The following is a 15,539-nucleotide window of genomic DNA, read 5'->3' on the forward strand; positions in this document are numbered from 1 at the left end:
AATCTCATGGATTTTATCGTTCTCAGGTTGATCACTGCTTATATACCAAGAAGGCAGTAGATAGCAACCTTATTCTCTTGCTTTTATATGTGGATGACATCCTAATTGCAGGCAAGGATGTTCATGCCTTGGACTCCTTAAAACAGAGTCTACACAATAGCTTTGATATGAAAGATCTTGGTGAAGCAAATCACATTCTTGGCATGCGTATACTCAGAGACAGATCAAAGGGCCTTCTTTATCTGTCACAGTAGGAGTATATTACGAAAGTTTTTCAATGCTTCAATATGGAGGGGGGAAAAGCTATTAGTGTACCATTGCCTCCATATGTGAAACATAGTGCAGACGATAGCCCTACATTAGATGATGGTAAGGTTGAAATGGCCAAGATACCTTATGCTTCAGCTGTTGGCAGCTTGATGTATGCTATGGTTGCTATACGTCCTAACAGTGCATTTGCGGTGGGAGTAGTTGGCAAATACATGGCATATCTTGGCAAAAAGCATTGGGAAGCAGTGAAGGGTATCATAAGATACCTTAAGGGCACAAAGAATTTGTGTATCTGTGTTGGTAAGCAGAAGTCATTTGTTGTTGGTTTCACAAATGTAGACTATGCTGGCCATCTTGACTACAGGAAGTCTACTTCAGGATATGTGTTTATGTTCATAGGAGGAGCAATCTCTTGGATATCTAGACTGCAAAAGTGTGTTGCACTGTCTACTACAGAGGCAGAATATGTAGTTGCCACAAAGGCATGCAAAGAGGCTTTATGGCATTCACGGCTGGTGAGAGAGCTTGGGATCACAGAGGTTCCTATCCTCCACTGTGACAGTCAGAGTGCTATCATACTAGCACGGAATCCTGTCTTTCATGCAAAGACAAAGCACATACAGGTGAAGTGTCACTTCATTAGGGATGTACTTAATATTAATAGCAAAGCCATTGAGCTTGTCAAGGTATATACAGATGATCATCCTGCAGACCTTCTCACGAAAGGTCTCCTAGCTGATCGGTTTGCTCATTGCCGCCAGATGACGGAGGTTGGATAGTATATGTGTCTTTCAGCTTTGTACATACATACACTTAGCTGATTCTTTCCTCTACCTTCAAGCATGGTTGCCTTTAGGTGGAAGGTTGTTGGGAATAAAGGCTTACCATGCCTTTTATTTATTGTGTTTGGGTGTGAACGCACCCTTACACTTTGTACTTTATATATATTCAAAGCCTAAAAATGTGGTACATTTGTCATTGTACCGAATACCCATTGTGTCGTGCTCACTCTCTCACACTATTGCTCTCAACTCTCTGCACTTTCATACTAAGTATGCGAGTAGCTTGAACAACAAAGTTATGCTAGTTGGGCATTGGTAATGAGTTGTTGGTGTCAGTTTTGGCTTTAGGATAGTTGTTTGGCCATTAAGTGTCAGTGATGATTCTAGGGATTAGCATTAATTAATTAATTAATTAATTCTAGTCTTGGGGTCAACAGATGTTGACGACCACTCTAGGTTGCAAATGGCCTAGCCAATCTAATTATGGATAGGCACATTCAATTTTAGGTAATAGGCAGGGGTAGAAGGTCTAACATTAATTTTTGAAATTAAATAATTTTGAAAATTAATTTAATGGTTGAATAATGCTGAAAATGGGTTTAGAAGGTTGCTACTTGGCACGAATACCCATGCAAACTGGGTTGGAGCAAGGACATTTAGTGTTTTTTCAGCCACAGAGAGAGAGAGAGAGAGAGAGAGAGAGAGAGAGAGAGAGAGAGAGGATGTGGCTGGTTCATTTTTTGAGCAGAGCAACAAATTGATGCAAGCAATAACCACCAGGGGGCTTTAGGAGGCATGCGACAGCAGAGAGACCACCATTTGGGGCTGGTGACAGCATTTATGAGCCTCTTGGTAGTAGGCGACTGCATTTAATACAGGCTGGTACAGGCAATAATCAATTTCAGCCATTTTCCACCTGGAAAATCAGGAATTTCTCTCTCAGGAATTCTCTCATCTTCTCTAGTCTATTCTTAGGTTATCTCACCAAATCTCAGCCATTTGGAGAATATCACAGCTAGATTTGGTGTACAGCAAGAGAAATTCTGCTGTAAACCCCAATTTACAGCAGCAATTGGGGTTTAGCAATCACCTAGGGACCTGTGCCATCAGTCAAGGGCATTGTACACTGAAATCAGCACCTGAAATTCAAGGAATTGTTAGGGATTTCAGATGCCAGCTCATCCATAGTGAATTTGGGGTAGCATTTGGCTAGTCGGGGTTCCATTAGACAAGTCCTGGGTGAAAATCAAGGGGCAATTCGCCCAATTTGTTTGCTGGTTGTTAGTACAACAAGGGTCTTTTGGATCAGCCAAGTAGATGGGGGAATCTTGGTTTGTATTCAATCCATTAGCAATTGAAGTTAAAAAAATACCAAACGGGGTGCTGGTTTTGGGGCTAATAGGGTGTCCATTGTCCAAGATTATTGAGGTAAAGTGTGCATTTCAGTTTATGCTCATTTATTGATTGCTGTAATTAAGTGCTTAATCAAGTATTGCCACCCTATCTGAGAAGGACGGCTGGTTTTAGGCCTCAAGGCATTTGGCTTTTTTTGAACGCACCTCTGTCCAAGCAAGTGCGGGCTGATTACTTGAATGTATACGTTGTTTACCCTTATCCATGGTCCTCTATAGAGGGGTCTCACTATCCTTCAGCTCATCTGCTAACATGCCTGCATCCCTTGTAGGGGCAACATTTGTATCCACTTTGTCCTAACGCTTTGACATAAAGTGATCCGACTTTCCACAACAAAAGCTATGGCTTGCAAAGGTGTCCCATTTGAGCCCAAAGAGTAATGGATGCATATTGGAGCAATTTATGTGCAGCCTATGGTCGGTATCCCACAATATACATAATTTGTTCCGATTAGCAGCACGCAAGCTTGGTGGCATCAAAACCATGCTAATAGCAAACATAACATCCCTTAACAAATGCTAGTATGTTGTTGGGCAAGCTTCAAACTCCACCTAGATGGGACATTCATGCTCAAGTAGACATTGGAGATTTGTCAGGGGTCACAGGGCACAATGTGTACCAAGCAGCGGTCAAAAAACAAAGGTATCTTAGCCAATAAAGCATCCTGCATATGAGGAGAATGCAAGGGCACCTCACAAGCTCCTAGGGCCTATGAAAATTTCGTCCACAGAGTTACTTGCACGAAAGAGGCTGGATCTGGGCAAGCATCGGAATTTCACCTGTGAAAAATAGTGGGAACTCTTTTCATAAAACCCAAAAAGTGAGTGCAGAACAGCCTTACTATCCACATTAGCATCCACAACATCTTCCTCAACTGTGCCTGTGGCACTGGAAAGATTTTAGTGGATATAATCACTCAACAAAGTGTTTGCAAATTCAAGCAAGTGCTCCCGATCCAACTCTTGGGAGTCCTCAGAGACCGTGGCTGCTTGCGCACAAGAGTGGACAGGAGTATGCACCGGAGTAGAACCCTTCCCAAAGCCCATAGGTTCATTAGAAGCATGTTTAGGACGCTTGCCTACTGGCTGATTATCCGAACAATGCACCATTTCTTGTGTGCATGGAACCATTTCCTCTTCAACGTTAGCCATACATTCCAGAGCCGCTGCAACCTCCGGCTGGTCCACGAACACAGTATCACGGCCAGCCATGTCAGTTGTTCCCCCTTTCTCTTTCTGTTTCTCGATCTCTGTTAGTCTCTTGATACGCTGTGTTGTCAGTGCTGATGGTGTTAGTCACTGTTTGACTTATCTTGCTAGTTTGCTTCCTGCAAGTTACTGAGGGTCTGCACCATTGCAGTTTGTTTGTAGCCCGTGGGTCTGTTGAGCTAAAATATGCATTACTTGCTGATTAGCCTCTTAAACAGCCCCAAAACACACTTAAAATGCTCTTTTAGAGTAAAACCCTAAGACGGGGAGCGGTTCGAGAGAGTTCAGTGGAAACCCTAAAAGGGGGAGTGGTTCGAGAAAGTTTAGTGGAAACCCTAAATTTTGGGGCGCCCTTCCACATCTATAAATAGACAGGCTGTCCCCATTCAGCCATCATCCTTGTTTGTAGGTTACACCAGCCCACACACCCTCTGTTGCTGTTGGCGCCCAGTTTCTACCCTGCAGCCCGCCTCCATCTGCTGTCCAGCCATCATCGATTGCAGCCACATCATCTTCAGCCTGTCCATTGCTGTAGACGACAGCTCTCAGCTGCTGGCGATTACTCCAGACTGTCCCAGACTGCTGTTCAGCCTGCTGTCCATCGTCTCTAGGGTCAGCCAGCTTGCGTTTTCAGCATTGCAGGCCTTGACACTCTTAGACACTGTTTCAGCTACTGTTTACAGCAGACTGTGCATAGTTTCCAGCCTCCGGTCGGTGGTACATTGCTTCCAGCCTCCAGATTGGTGCGTTTTGGTGACCAGCCTGTTGCCATTCACTATTCAGCACTTCTACACTCCGACTGGTGGTCACAAACTTCGGATCCGTCTTCGGTGGACGTCACATTCCGACATTGCTTTGCCCTTGAGCACACTGTACACTCTTACATTCATTTACAACATTTATTCACTTCAGAGTTGTGTTCTCTCTCTCCCTTCTTCTGTTTGTGTTTGAGTTTTGAGTTTTGCGTTTAGGGTTTGAGTTTTGCCCTTTGTGTCTGTGTCTGTGTCTGTGTCTTTGTGTTTCTGTCGTGGTCGTACACTCTGTGTGTCCTCAATGCAAACCCTAGCAGTCTTCTTAACATGGTATCAGAGCCGGTGCTCTTGTAAAGAGTATCCTGCGAATATTGTTGAGAGCTAGTCTTTGTGTGAGGCACACAATACGACTCGTAACTGAATCACAATGTCCCAAACACCTTCTTCTCAAGTTCCTATGATGTCTTATCAGGCTTCTCCATCATTGGAGGCCTTGAGACGACATTATGGACTCGGTGAGGAGGACGACACTCCACCTTCACCAGATTTCACTAACATGACAGGGGAGGACTTTGAGGAGTACTATCGCAACAAGTACAGTGATGTTTACACCCCTCCTACCAGTTTTGCTACCACATCTGGACCGGTTGGTGAGGCTGGCCACCTCTCTGATCATGGAGGACATACAGCATTCGGAACGTCTACCGATCCATCTTCATCATCTCAGGCAGGTCCAATGTCAGGTTTGTACAATTCTTTTGTGTTGCATGAATCAAAATCCTTGCTTGTTTCTTCTTTTGAGATACAGGATCCGGATGGCTTTGCGTATGTGAACTTCAATAGAGGGGCTCACGAAGCAGACGGAATTTAGGTATATCTACAGCTTCAGTTTCATTTAACCATATCACACACACTTCTCACTTTCCTCCCATCCCACCCTCTTCTTTATCACACCTTGATCATCTCTCATCATCTTTTCAAAATCTTGGATTACACTCCACATCTGCTTCACACACCCTAGGGGCTGGATCTTCCATCTCCGCTACTAGCACCTTTTTCTTCTCCACCCGATTCTCTACCTCTTTGCACCATGGTACTTTGTTAGGGGGAATGCCACCCTTTAACACAGTGCCTCTCACCTTTCAGCAAATGAGCACACCCATAACTCCTGGGTCGACTGTGATGGGCATCCCCCTCACTATCCCCAGCTTCACATCTCCCATGACCACTCATACGCAGGTTTTCATCCTCAACTTATGATGTGTCTTCACACTCTCCTTGGGTTACACCTACGTAGGAATTCCCATTTTCTGCTCGCAGTGTTCCCATCCCACCTCCTTGGGTTTCTCATGTGGCTACCATATCCATGCCTAGTCAGCCCATCCCTACCTATAGATCCACCTTGTACACTACCTATATGCCTGGTGGGCACTCTGGGGTCCATTCCCAAGTATACTCCACTCCCCCATCCTACCTCCACTACACTTTTTCACACTATCCATCTCCGAGCACTACCACTCCTGTTGCAACGGCCAAGAATGCCTTCACGGATAAGACACATTTTAATGGGTCAAATTTCACTTCTTAGTCGAATTTCATGCAACAAGTGCTTGAGTCTCAGGGTCTTTGGAACCTCGTCATTGGTCTAGAGCCTATGCCAGACCCTCGACTAGCTCACCCTGACTACATCAGTCAATGGAGAGTTCGCAATGCTACATCCAATGTCGAGCTGATGCAGGGATTGCTTCCTGAGTTTCACTCTCAGTTGCATCACTTCTCGCTTGCATCAGAGCGTTGGAGTCACCTTCTCGACCGCTATGCAGCTCGTGATCGCACTCGGCGCATCAATCTCGACTTTGAGCTTCAAGAGTTCTCTCTTAAGGAAGGGGATAATCTGAAAGTCAAGTTGGCTGACTATAGGCGGTTACTTGCCGAGTTCGCCACTACTAGCTCTCCAAAGTCAGATGATGATCAGGTTACATTCTTCTTGAATAAGTTGCTTGCAAAATACTTCGATTTCATTCAACACATCATCTCCTAACCTCGATTGCCAACCTTCCACGAGTTTGAGTGCCAGTTCTTGCGTTACGCAAGGCTACATGATCAAGTCCACAAGAAATCCTCATCACAGCCTTATTCAGAGCAGAGGGGGTTGGTTGCCTCTTCTTCGGGAGGAAAAACCACCAGTGGCAAGAACTCGCTAGATGCGAAGGCAAGCAAATCAAAGGGTGACTCCTCTTTCTCAGATGGAACCAAAGAATCAAGACCTCTCTGGCAGCAACTCCCTAAGAAAAACCGGTTTTGTACACATTGCCAGAGACCAGGCCATGTGGACGAGGAGTGTCGCTCCAAGGCCCAAGGTCTTCCACCTAAAAAGCCTCAGCAGACCATTGCGACTTCACAGTCCAGTGGGGCTCCGCCTTCCACTCTTGCTTCATCTACTCCTTCGGCACCCATTGTTGCCGTTGGACATGTGGCTCGAGTATAGCCTCAGCAGCCCATCTCTTTCACTACTCCTGAGGGACTGATTAATTGGTTTGCAGGTTTCGATCCCGTTGCACTTTATGCATCTATCTCACCTCTCTCTCCACCTCGTCAGGCGTTCCCTTGGCAGAGCCGTGCTACTGGACGTACGCGATGGTGGCCACCTTCTTAGAATTGTTGGGATATAAAGGCCCGGTAACCTCCGTGTATATAGTACATGCACATTGTACATGTGAACGCACCCTTTACGTGCCCTAAGTATAAATACATTTTATTCTTTGTGTACCAACACATTTTGTTGGTACACTCTTATCTTCTGGTACTTTCACTCTGCTCACACTCTCTCTCTAGCCGTCATACTCATACGCTTCAGTTCGAACTCAAACTCTCTAAGCTGTGGCCTTCTAGTCCAACAACTTATATCAGAGCTTACGGTACAAGATCATCAGGTCGTGCAGGTGCTCACGACAGGCGTGCAGCCGGCTAGAGTTCGTGTCCAGCTCGGCTGGAGTTCATGACCAGCATGGAGTTGGGCGACCACGCTGTTGAGTAAGCATGACCAATCTGTACTAGGCATACATGGCATAACGTGCAGCAGGTCGGCAGCGGGTCAACAGACCCCTTCCCCAAGTCCAACAACAGGTGGCATCTCGGCGGGCAGTATGTGACGCGTCAGTTAGACGTGACTCGGCGGGCAGTTTCGACAAGCAGACGCGACGTGATGGGGGTCAACCGACCCCCCCCGTTAGTTCCTTCGTGTTTTTTTTTTTTCAAAACAAATCAAATTTTCTCTAATCCCCTCATTAGCCTTGACGGGTGTTCACACATCCGAGGCACAGCTTCAAAATCTGTGCAAATCGGGCCACAGAATTTGGGCCTTTTCTCAGATTTGGCATCATTCATGCCTGTCAGTGACTCTTGAGTCAGAAATTGCAGACATCGCGTGCGGTGACCTCAATTAAATTGGGGATTTTGCAAATTTTGTCAAAATTTTGCCTTTCTTGGGTAAAATTTCCCGACATTGGATCCTAGAAATTTGGGGCTTTTCATGTATTGGCAAAGCTTTACTTAGCTGGGTCATATTGACTGACATTCATGCAATTTTGCACTTGAACTTTTAGGGATTTGTACAGAATTTGGTAAATTTCTGCATTTTTGCCTGGGCAGTGGCTGGTTAATGTATAAACAACAGAGATTCATTTCTGGTTGAGGAAAAACAGCAGGGTATTTTGCTGGTTCAGCTTGTGCTTCCGCAGATTAGTGCATTTACTCTTGTGTTCGTGATAAAATGGCTGCAACTTCCAGTTCAGACATCAAGAGTTCAATGGAGATTAAACGGTTTGATGGCTATGGATTTGACCTTCGGAAAGACCGTATGCAGGGCATTTTGTTCCTGAAGGATTGTGAGGATGCTTTGCAGGAAGATAAACCCGCACTAATGTCTGATGCAGATTGGGCCAGAGTGAATAAAAAGACTGTGGCTTACATAAAGATGGGTGTCACTGATGACATTCTCACAGACATTAAGGGTTTAGACACAGGTTATGCAATATGGGAGAAGTTGAAAACTACTTATGAGATCACCACACCTGTTAATCATGTACATTTAATGCGCAAGTTGGTGAATATGCGACTGGGTGAGTCAAAGCCTGCAATTGAGCACTTGAGTGCATTTACAGGGATTCTAAATCAGCTCAAAGATGCAAACCTCGACTTTGATGATAAGTTGAGGGTGATCTTTTTGATCATGACACTGAGCCGGACTCGTGGGAAACCTTGGTGGTTTCACTCAGCAATAACCCCAATCTCTCATATGATGGGGTGAGGGGTTCTATCTTGAATGAAGAAATTAGACGTATGTCTAGTGGAGAAGGCAGCAACTCAGCTTATAATGTAAGAGGCAGGGCTGAAAAGAAAAATGCATATGCAGGGCAGAGAAACAGGAGCAAGAGTAAAGGAAAGGATAAGAGTGACATCACTTGCTATCATTGTGGTCGAAAGGGCCACAAGAAACCTGACTGCAGGTACTACAAGAAGGAACAAGAGAGAAAGAAGAATACAGGAGATAAAAAGAAGAATACAGGAGATAAAAAGAAGAAGGAAGAAAAGACAGATGCATTGGAGACATCCAAAGGCAAAGAAAATGCCAATGTGGCCTCCAGTGTGGTCATAGAGGGGCTTTCAGATACAGAGGTTGATGTATTATGTGCAGTTGATTATGATGCCCTTGTATGTCACATGCAGGATATGCAGATTACCAAGGCTGATGTGATTGATGCACTCTTGTCAGTTGATGATGGTGTCACTTAGACTTGGATTATAGACTTTGGTGCCTCTTTCCATGTAACACCTTGCTTGGAGTGTTTTGCTATGTTTAATGCATGCAGTTATGGAAAGGTGTACCTTGGAAATAACCATGCTTGCAGCATTGATGGGATTGGCACCGTACACTTGTTTTTAGACAATGGTCAATAACTTGTGTTGAAAGATGTTAGATATGTGCCTGCCATTAAAAAGAGTTTACTATCTGTTGGTTAGCTTGACTTGCATGGCTACACCACATTGTTTGGTGGTGGTTTGTGGAAAGTAAAAAAGGGTTCCATGTTGATTGCAAAAGGAACCAAGAAGGGCACATTGTATTGTTTGCATTGTAAAGCCTTGAATGGCAAGTTTCTTGCAGTTGCTGAAATTTGCAGCCACTTGGAGTTATGGCATAAGAGATTAGGCCATATGAGCCAAAAAGGACTTGATGTTCTTATCTCTCTGAAGAGGGTTGATGGAAAAGGCTCTAAACTTGATTTTTGTAATGAGTGTCAATTTGGAAAGCAAATAAAAAATTCCTTTTACTCTGGTGTCTCTCGTAAGTCCAATGTCTTGGACTTATTGCATTTTGATGTATGTAGTATGACCGTGAAATCATTGGGTGGTGTTGCATATTTTGTCTCCTTTATTGATGATTGTTCCAAGAAGATTTGGGTGTACCTGCTGAAAAAGAAAAGTGAAGTGTTTACTATTTTTTAAAATTTTCATGCATTTGTGACCACTCAGATAGAAAGCTGAAATGCTTGAGAACTGATAATGGAGGCGAGTTCACATCGACTGAATTTAAGTCATTTTGTGACTTACATGGTATTAAGAGGGAGCTTACAGCCCCTTACAGTCCTTTTTCAAATGGGGTGGCTGAAAGATATAACAGGACTTTATGTGAAAGAGTGCGGTGCATGTTGTCCACTGCCAATCTCCCTTATGCATTTTGGAGAGAGGCACTCAAAACCGTGGTTCACATTTGCAACTGCTCTCCAAATAGGTCTTTAAATAATGGCATTCCTGAGGAGGTTTAGTCTGGCAAATTTGCCTCATATGACCATCTACATATATTTGGCTGTGATGCTTTTGTACATGTTCGGGATGAGCTAAGGAACAAACTTGACCCAAAATCCACCAAAGGCATTTTCATGGGCTATGGTGATGAGGGTGAATTTGGCTACAGAGTGTGGTTACCTCAGTCCAAGAAAATTATTCACAGTCATAATGTTGTGTTTAATGAGGCAAAATTGCTGAAAGACTCTGTAGCCTCTAATGAAGATATGAAAAAGGTGAAATTTCAGAGTTTACAGCCACCCATAACTTCAGAAAATGAGCCTCAAGGTGCTGTACCACAGGCTGAAACTGATGATCAGCCGGTTACTTTTGAGCCAGATGATGATGTACAGCAAATAGAAGCACAAGGAGGTCATGGACAGCAAGATAGGCTTGCTGATTATGAAAATGTAGGTGCTGGAAATGAAAATGAAGGTGCTGTACAGCATGAACAGCATGCTGAAAATGGTCTACAGCAGCAAATGAATGCTGAAAATAATATACCTCCTGATATAGACCCAATTCTTGAAAATGTTGATCTTTGGGTACGCAGGTCTACACGCGTAAGAAGGCAACCACATAGGTTTGACCCCTCTTTGCATTATGTGATGCTTATAGATGAGGGTGAGCCTCTTACATACAAAGAGGCCAAGTCATGTGAGTTCAGCAGTAAGTGGGAGCTAGCTATGCAGGAAGAGATTAAATCTCTATATGCAAATGATACTTGGGATCTTGTGTCATTACCAAAGGGAAGGAAGCCACTTTCAAACAAATGGGTGTACAAAGTCAAGATAGTTGATGGGAAACCCAAGTACAAGGCAAGGCTTGTTGCCAAAGGTTATGCACAAAAGGAAGGAATTGACTTCCAAGAGGTTTTCTCACGTGTTGTGAAGATGACCACTTTACGTGTGCTTTTTGCTCTTATTGCTGTTTTGGATTTAGAGCTGTATCAAATGGATGTAAAAACAACTTTCTTGCATGGTGACATTGATGAGGAAATCTACATGAAATAGCCCGAGGGCTTTGTAGTTCCTGGAAAAGAACAGATGGTGTGTAAGCTAAAACGCAGCCTGTATGGGTTGAAGCAAGCACCACGGCAGTGGTACAAAAAGTTTGATAGTTTCATGCTATCTCATGACTTTACATGCAGCCATGCAGATCATTGCTTGTACATGAAAAAGGATACAGATGGCAGCCCCATAATACTTGTTTTATATGTGGATGATATGTTACTAGCTGGGAAAGAAAGACTAGCTTGGATGCTCTCAAAAATCAGCTGAAATCAGCTTTCTACATGAAAGATTTGGGGAATGCAGAGCATATTTTGGGCATGAGGATTCGTAGAGATAGAATGCAGAAATTGCTATTTTTATCTCAAGAAAAGTACATTGGAAAGGTACTGGACAGGTTTAACATGGCTGAAGCTAAGCCTTTCGGGGTACCCTTACCTCCTTATCTCAAGCTTAGCAAAGCCAACAGCCCAAAAAGATGACGTGGAAGCAAATGCTATGAAGGGAGTTCTTTATGCATCAGCCTGTGGCTCTCTTATGTATGCTATGGTTGCTACTCGTCCAGACATTGCTCATGCAGTGGAAGTTGTTAGCAGGTTTATGTCAAATCCTGGCAAAGCACATTGGGAGGCTGTCAAGTGTATTCTTCGATACCTTAAGGGTACACAAAGGAAAAGTATTTGCTATGGGTAGGGTGCACTTAGTTTGCAGGGTTATTGTGATGCAGATATGACAGGTGACTTGGACACTCGTAGGTCCATTAGCGGGTATGTCTTTACAGTTGTTGGTGGGGCTGTTTCTTGGTGTTCTAGGTTGCAAAACATTGTTGCACTGAGTACCATTGAAGTTGAATACATATCAGCTATACTGAAGCTTCTAAGGAAGCTATATGGTTGAGCAGACTTGCAGATGATCTCGGCATATCTATGGGTATTGCAATTTTGGGATGTGATAGCCAGAGTGCAGTGTATTTGGCTAAGAATGCCATGTATCATTCACGCACAAAGCATATAGATGTGCGATATCACTTCATCAGATAGATTTTGGAAGATGATTAAATCACATTGACCAAGATTAAAACACAAGATAACCCTGCAGATGTTCTCACTAAAAGTCTAAGCAGAGCTCAACATGAGCATTGCATTCGACTAGTGGGAGTTGGTTAGCTAGAGGTTCATATCGGACCTTTAAGAGGGAGGTTGTTGGGATATAAAGGCCTGGTAATCTCCGTGTATATAGTACACGCACATTGTACATGTGAACACACCCTTTACGTGGCCTAAGTATAAATACATTTTATTCTTTGTATACCAACACATTTTGTTGGTACACTCTTATCTTCTCGTACTTTCACTCTGCTCACACTCTCTCTCCAGCCGTCATACTCATACGCTCCTGTTCGAACTCAAACTCTCTAAGCTGTGGCCTTCCATTCCAACAAGACTAGCATGTCTCTAGGTCCTTTCGGATACCCTAGGTCAGTCTACATTCATTTTTCGCACTCTTAGAGTCGAGCCTATAGGATTTTTATCTCTACATTTTAAGTCTTCCGCTGCATTTACTCACATACATATACACATTTGCATCTTTGCACTTGTTCCTTTAGTTAGCTTTTCATTTTAGTTTAGTTTTGTTTTTGGAGCATCTCACTATTGACCTTTGTGATTGCAGACTTTGATCTCCTTTGCAGGTTTTGTTTTCAGTGTAGGGCTAACATGCAGGTTTGCCCAATCCTACCTGGGTTGGAGACTTGGGATGCGTGCCGTTCCTTCATGGTTTCATCGTCCTTGGAGTTTTACTTTTCTACCAACATGGAGGCTTCCCCTCCCGAGGCGGATTGTGCAGCATCTCTCTTGATGCTATCATGGCGGTGACTTCTACCTAGCTCTTCCAGTTGGGATGCTTCCTCCTCCTCTTCATTTCTTATGGTTCTTGGCACCACACGAAGACTGACATCAGGCTCCTCTTCCTTCTTCGGCATCTACATCCAGGTTGAGAGGGGATTCCTACCCTTCTTGGTATCCTACAGGCTTCAGCACTTTGTCTTCGACATCGGCTTCTCTTCCCTGTTGTACCTTACCCTTTGCATTGCATGATTTCATCATCTTTGTACTAGGGCGCTTGGGCAAGTGAACAATTTTTCCATGAGGAACACTGTCCAAGTGGCATCTGTTGCATGAGCATTCTTTAGCATGTAGCATACTTTGCATCTCATTGTGCAGAGCACCACTTGAGCGGATCCTAAGCTGTTTCCACCGGCGGCTGTTGTTACCACACCATCATCCTACTTCATCACATGGATATCTCATCACCTATTTTTCCTCGTCATCAACACCTTGAGTGGATGGGTTAGCTTGTACTGTTTTGTGATGTGTTGGGTGTATCCTCCCTACTCCCGTCTTTTGGGTCACTATTACTCAATCCGCCGCATCCCATAAAATTTACCACACTTATTAAAAAAAAAAACAAAAACAAAAACACAAAGTTCATTGTGGTTCCATCCGCCTTTGTAGGACTTGGTAGGCCACTGGGCAGCCGACGTACACCCTTTGTCCGATGCCCTGTCCTCTCTGGGGTGACTACTTGGATTCCCTTGGTAATATAACCATCGCCTCTGTAGTCTTGGTAGGCCACTGGGCAGCCGATGTGCACTCTTTGTCCGATGCCTTGGCTGCTTTGGGGTGGGACGCCTTGGGGTACATAAACATCACCATGGTTGGCCTAACCTTTCGGCTCAGTTTTGGGCCTGAGAGGGGGTGTTGAGCTAAAATATGAATTACTTGCTGATTAGCCTCTTAAACAGCCCCAAAACACACTAAAAATGCTCTTTTAGAGTAAAACCCTAAAACGGGGAGCGGTTCAAGAGAGTTTAGTGGAAACCCTAAAACGGGGAGCGGTTCGAGAAAGTTTAGTGGAAACTCTAAATTTTGGGGCGCCCTTCCACATCTTTAAATAGACAGGCTGCCCCCATTCAGCTATCATCCTTGTTTGCAGGTTACACTAGCCCACACACCCTCTGCTGCTGTTGGCACCTAGTTTCCAGCCTGCATCCTGCCTCCATCTGCTATCCAGCCATCATCGACTGCAGCCACATCATCTTCAGCCTGTCCATTGCTGTAGGCGACAGCTCTCAGTTTCTGGCGATTGCTCCAGACTATCCCAGACTGCTGTTCAGCCTGTTGTCCATCATCTCCAGGGTCAGCCAGCCTGCGTTTTCAGCATTGCAGGCCCTGACACTCTCAGACACTATTTCAGCTGTTGTTTATAGCAGACTGTGCACAATTTGGAGCCCTCGATCGGTGGTACACTGCTGCGTTTACCAGTTTCCAGCCTCTAGACTGCTGCGTCTTGGTGACCAGCCTGCTGCCATTCACTATTTAGCACTCCTACACTCAGACTGGTGGTCACAGACTTGGGATCCGTCTTCGGTGGACATCACACTCCGACATTGCTCTGCCCTTGAGCACACTATACACTCTTACAGTCATTTACAGCATTCATTCACTTCAGAGTTGTGTTCTCTCTCTCCCTTCTTCTGTTTGTGTTTGAGTTTTGAGTTTTGTGTTTAGGGTTTGAGTTTTGAGTTTTGCGTTTAGGGTTTGAGTTTTGCCCTCTGTGTTTGTGTCTATGTCTTTGTGTTTCTGTTGTGGTCGTACACTCTGTGTGTCCTCAGTGCAAACCCTAGCAGTCTTCTTAATATGGTCACCTGCTGGTCTGCTTCCTGCGAGTCATTGAAGGTCTGCACCACTGCAGTTTCATTGTCGCGCCCCTTGGTTTTCAAGTATGAATACTGCGTTTAACTGAGAGGGGCTGTGCCTGTCCTGGTAAATGTGGAAGTGTGCCTGAAACCTGCGCTTGGCTTCGGCTGAAGACAGATTGCGACAGTGTGAATGCAGCTGAACTGACGATGGGTTGTCTGTGTGACCTGGGCCTGCGTATCAAGCTGAGGACACAGAAAACCCTAACGCCTGATGGTCAAAACCCTAATCAGCAGGGTTGCGACCCTCACACACACACACACACACACACTCTCTCTCTCTCTCGGCGCCCCCCCGCGGGCCAAGGAAAAAAAAACCCAAAAAAAAAACAAAAAACCAAACAAACAAAAAATAAAAAAAACAAACCCACCCTCTGAATGAGTCTCTGCTCTTGTAAAAACTTGTGCAATGTGGCCTAGGCTAGCCATAAGAGTATAATTAATACCGAAATTTTGGTTTTGTCATTCCATACATTTGATTTATCAGTGACTTGAACATGGCA

At 44.4% G+C, this 15,539-nt stretch overlaps 1 protein-coding gene across 3 annotated transcripts in view; it reads left to right on the top strand.

Annotated features, from left to right (window-relative positions):
• Positions 1-15,539, top strand: part of LOC148021144 (potassium transporter 11-like) — an 80,572-nt gene that overhangs the window by 26,858 nt on the left and 38,175 nt on the right. The window lies entirely within an intron of this gene.

The sequence above is a fragment of the Lygodium microphyllum genome, chromosome 18 (assembly GCF_053477565.2).
Source record: "Lygodium microphyllum isolate KBCC chromosome 18, Lygodium_microphyllum_v1.1.10, whole genome shotgun sequence".
Classification (NCBI taxonomy): domain Eukaryota; kingdom Viridiplantae; phylum Streptophyta; class Polypodiopsida; order Schizaeales; family Lygodiaceae; genus Lygodium; species Lygodium microphyllum.